Consider the following 5357-nt stretch of genomic DNA (forward strand, 5'->3'; position numbering starts at 1 on the left):
TTTTTAGACGAAAGGTTTTCCCTGGTTTTATATTTCAAAAAGCAAAAACATCCAGTTCAAACAGAGTTTTAGCGCTCACGAGCGACGCACATACGCAGGAAACAGTTTAGCCCAGTGACCCATTACAAAACTCAGCCGAAAGCGAATTATTCCTGGCATCTATTGAAGACTGAGCACCCGATGGATCCAGCTGTGATGACGAAGCCATTGTATTGTCCTCCCTCCACTTTATCTGCGCCGGGCGCCTTGATATCTCTTCCAACTTGACGATCAGGCCTTCCAGCTGCTGTCCAGCATCCTTCTTGTTCAGTGACAATTATCCCCTTAGCATTCTTGCTATCTGAATCAGCACCATCTTCATACCCAGCCAGACCACCCCCTGAAAGCAAAGCTCATTGCGTAATTTCCATAGAGACCAAAGTATAGCAGAAGAAACAGCGTTAGTGACAACATCTTATACTATGAATCCTGGGACCAAAAGCGGGCCGGCGAGAGTGGCCACGTCGCGGGCCATTCCCGGCCGTCGGATCGGGCGCGTGAACGGCCCAGACCGTGCGAGGCGTGTTTTTTTTGCAAAAAACCCTCGAACTTTACTCGAATCAACCCGCAGTCCAAGCCTCCTCTCAGTTGTTTTTGCAAAAAAAACCCTCGAACTTTCCCGAAATCAACCCGCAATCCAGGCCTTTTCAATGGGCCGGTCGCCCTCCTCCTCCGTCCACTCTCCCCGGAGTCGCGCCGCCGCCGGACGCCGAGTCCACGCCGTCGCAGCGATGGCGCAGGTCCGCCCTCTCCGGCTGGCCTTCGCGACGCCCTCCGCCTCTCCCAGCAATGACGCTCCACTCCTCTCTGGCGGCCCGACGTTGCGCCGCGACAGCACAGGAGCCCCGGCGCGGCCAAACCCTAGCGGCGCAGCCCGGCTCCGTCACGCCGCCTCCGCTGCCGCCCACCTCGATGCCGCACCTCGATGAACCTCACGGCTTCCCTCCCCACCCCTGGTGCCAAACTCTGCACGCCAACAAACTCTGCAGCAGTGTTGGCGTACTCCAGTTAAAGAACGTACATGAATTCCTGATACGCACATCAGCTGTTTGTTAAAATGTTGTACTAATTCATCTCATCCTAATTTTTTTGAGGGTGCCATAAATTTAGGTGGACGCCATATCAGTGCCAGCAGGAATGCAGTCTTCAGATTTTTCCAGGAACATAATCCTACTAATAATGTAAGTGATGAAACATCTCGGACCCCGGTTGTGACTCTAATCAGACCTCTCCTACATGAAGGTAATGACGGTATGCTCCAACGACAATGGGGGGCTGGCAGTGTGCTCCAACGAATTAACGAAGCTTAATGTGCCATTAACGATGGGTAAGGCTTCCTGATGCTTAACCAAATGCGATGCTGCACCGGCTTTGGATTAACCTTATATGTTGATCATTGGATTTTCCCGTATTGAACATGTGAACTAAGCACTTCATTTCTTTCCTTCGATGTCTAAATTTTCCGCCTTTCAGTACACATTTCGAGCCTTGGCTGCACCATTCTTCGTATGGCAACAGCAAAGCCTCCTTGGAGTAAGTATGAAGGGGTGGGTTATTGACTGAATGGATGCAATTACTTTGACATACTTATCAATTATATGATGCAAATTCTTCCATCCGGTAAAGGCTCCCTTTCAAGGATTTCATACATATGCTGATTTATATGTAAATATAACAGATTATTGATTAAAAGTATAAGATAAGACAGGCAGTCGAGTATAAAATTATGAGATGCTTCACAGAGTTTACCACTTGCATGCTGGCCTTCCTGTCGCCATTACCATCAACAAGTGTGCTTGCCCCTTTGATATCCCTGTCAGAAAAGCAAAATTTCATTAATAATTAAAGACACTAAGACTGACATCCAGTTCTACAAAGAGTAAAAGACAACTATATCTTATATATTGATTCTTTCATTCTCCCATAGTGAACATATTAACTAAAGGCTTTAATTCTTCCTTTTCATTCCAAAATTAATAGCAATGCTCGCATCCTTTCAGTACACAATTGAAGTCTTGGCTACACCATTCTACTTATGGCAACAGCAAAGTCTCCTTGGAGTCAGTATGAAGGGGTGAGTTATTGACCGAATGGATGCGACTACTTTTACATGCTTATCAATTATATAATGCAGATTCTTCCATTCTACATCTCCTATACAATATGACACACCGATCATATCTCAAGGTATCCTTCATGATTTCTTAATGGTATGTCTTTTTTTTTGGCCAGGTGAAGACTGCAATTTCATCATACAGAAGCTCCAATGTTGGCATGAACATTTCCCTGCCTGTCTCTCCCTGCTGCAGCCTGCTACGGCAGTACAGCCAGTCCAACCGAAGTTACTTGCCATCCCCTCCCCACCCAACCTATTCAGCTGAGTACACCCCTCTCATCGTCTCTACATCTATTGTTTTCTGTATGTGTTGTCAGCTTCAAATTTATTTTGAGAGGATCGTGTTTACCAATTGCATGTTGTACATCATGCCATTTTGTTTGTTTCTGAAGCAATGTAAAGACATAGAATACCCACTGTTATGGTACTCATGAAATTGGGAAAAAATACACCTGCCGACCTACATGCGAACCATGGCTATGCATGTGTGTTACTTATGAATTTCAGATTTCATGCCAATAGGTCTATCTCGGTTGTATAATTATCATAATGGTGCCGGAAAGACTCCTGGGGCCTTGGTTGAAATAAATGCATAATTTAGAATTCTAAGATTTGTTATTGTTATTATATATACATGTTTCCATATGTCTCTTTTCAAGAATAAATTTTCCTCTAATACATGCTTCTATTCATTAATGCTGCCATATTCTTCTAAATGGGCAGAACTGGTGAGTCCCAGTTGGTGCCTATGTCTCCTCCGCCTACGTTGCTTACCTCCTCATACCATTTCAAGATCACTTACTCCTGAATCTTGAATCTGGATCACTTATAGACTCAATGTACTCAGGTACTGCACTATTTAGACTGTACGTGCTGCTATTTTAGCAAATGGAAGTACCTTAGTCTGTGAAGCTTTTGGAAGACTCGAAGTGGATGTCTCAGTGGCTACGACACTGAATACTGAGTGAACGTCTTTGTATAGGCTGTAGCATGCCAGTCTATCCATCTCTGCCTAAGGTGTGCTTAATACATGTTTGCTATATGCTTATCTCTAAACGTTTGCCATACCTTCAAATGACAACCCTTCCCAGGAAGATCTATTTTCCTTCTATGAAAATTCAGCACAAAAACAATTTATTATTCATAATAGACAGACACAAGCTATATATGCCTCTTTGATTATTTGAAAGCCTGTCTCCTGAAAGAACAACATTTGATTGGGCAGAAAATAGACATACACATTTGTCCTCAAGATTTCAGCAAACAAAATTTTTACTACAACTCAGTATTACCAATGTCAAACAAAATTATCCCCTCTATTTATCAGTAATACGTCTTGCAAAGAAGATATGGTGAAAGGTATAGAAGATATAGAACAAAGAGGAGCAACAAAACCTGTAAAAACTTGCAGGCTCACTCAACAGATGGCGCGGCAAAGCCGCGCTGGTTTTCTAGTGTTTCTTATTTGCAATCCAAAGCTTAGCTACAGGCTCATAGTCATCACCAATGTCGACTTCTAAAACCTCTGAAATAACAATCCAAACATTCTTGGCTACAACACAGTCAAAAAAACAGATGAGAAATATATTTTTGTTCAGAACAAAAAAGGCAAGTTGGGTCGCTGACATCTCTTCTTTTTTTAAGATTGTCTCTTGTAAGAAGCCTATTGTGAGATAACAGCCACGAGAAGAAATGGACTCGCGGTGGAATCACCATCTTCCAGATAGCATGAACAAATACTAGGATTACCCCTCTACAGTTAATCACCGCATAAAGGGACTGAACCGAGTAAGTACCATTCGAAGTATAAAGCCCCCTTTGGCACGGCTCATTCAAAACGGCTTCACCGGTGAAGCCAAAAAAACTGGCTTTTTCCGACTTCTAGTTCATTTTAACCCCAGCTTACAAAACGGCTTCACACTACAGTGCCTTAATTTGCGTAAAATAGATGAAGCCGAAGCCGACGTAAGCTATGCCAAAGAGGCCCTAAGTCCACAAGATCTGATCCTCCTCATCAGTGAGAGAGGTCCCCTCAACTAAACTACACATCTCCCACCACATGCTCATAAGAGCTTCTGACACATTTCTCCTAAAAGTTAGCATAAGTTCTTGACCATTCCAGACTTGACTTATCGCCTTACCATGTTGCTCATTAATAACATAAAGCGGCTAGAAAATAATAGCCAGACTAGTATTACCCAACCATTGGTCCTCCCCAGAACCTGACCTTCTTACCGTTACCCACAACCCAATTGATTCCCAAATGGGCTGCTTGAGCTGCCCATAGCACCCATTTCCAAAAAGGGGATGAACCCAACTCAGGACAGCAAAAAAAATGTTAGGATCCTTAGTTTTGTACTTGAAGTCTACAATAATGTTAACCCAAATAGCATTCTTGTGCAACTGGTATCTAAAGATCCAGGAGCTTAAGAGAGCTAAGTTTAAACTTTTTAAGTAAGGGATACACAAACCTCCCATCTCTTTCTTTTGTACTAGTAACTGCCAATTGGCCAAATGATACTTATGCTTCTCCTCCATATTATTCCACAAAAAATGACCCATACGGGTATTCATCATCTTGACAGCCCACATGGGGAACTTTATAATGGACAACAAATGGATGGGAATGCTAGCCAAGCATGCTTTGAGTAAGATAAGTCTACCAGCATAAGAAAGCAACCTACCCCTCCAGCCAGCAATCCTTTTAATGATTTTGTCCACCACAGGTTGTAAATCTTTCTTATTCAATTAATTATAGTGTAAAGGCACACCCAGGTATTTAATAGGAAAGTCACATTTTTACAGCACAATAATCTTGCAAAATCATTTGCCTTATCCTCATCCAAACCCACAGTCAACCGGTCACTTTTATTTATCATAATTTATTTTCATACCGTACATTTGTTCAAAATATACTAGCAACCACTTAAGGGTACTGGCTTTTTCAAGATTGTTTTCTAAGAAAAGCAAGGTATCATCAGCATATTGCAAGCTGATGATCCCCCCTTCTACAACTTGAGGTAATAAACCAGTAACAAGACCCTGCCTAGCTGCTTTCATAAGCATTCTGGAGAAAACATAAGCTACTAAGTTAAATAGGAGTGGGGATAAAGGATCCCCCAGCCTCAGACCTTTCCCTGGTTTGAAGTAATTGCTATTTTCATCATTGATTCGAATACAGATCGAACCCCCTCTAACCACC

At 42.8% G+C, this 5357-nt stretch overlaps 1 long non-coding RNA gene across 3 annotated transcripts; it reads left to right on the forward strand.

Annotated features, from left to right (window-relative positions):
* Nucleotides 1-843: 843 nt before the first annotated feature.
* Nucleotides 844-3224, forward strand: LOC136502289 (uncharacterized). Of its 3 annotated transcripts, XR_010770468.1 has the most exons (5): nt 844-1366; nt 1513-1572; nt 2040-2113; nt 2272-2415; nt 2879-3224. It is a non-coding gene; the product is annotated as an uncharacterized lncRNA (long non-coding RNA). The 3 variants fall into 3 exon arrangements; XR_010770467.1 differs by lacking the exon at nt 2879-3224 and having other exon boundaries at nt 1513-1586; nt 2272-2830; XR_010770466.1 differs by lacking the exon at nt 2879-3224 and having other exon boundaries at nt 2272-2830.
* Nucleotides 3225-5357: the final 2133 nt, after the last annotated feature.

This window comes from Miscanthus floridulus, chromosome 13 (genome assembly GCF_019320115.1).
Source record: "Miscanthus floridulus cultivar M001 chromosome 13, ASM1932011v1, whole genome shotgun sequence".
NCBI lineage: Eukaryota > Viridiplantae > Streptophyta > Magnoliopsida > Poales > Poaceae > Miscanthus > Miscanthus floridulus.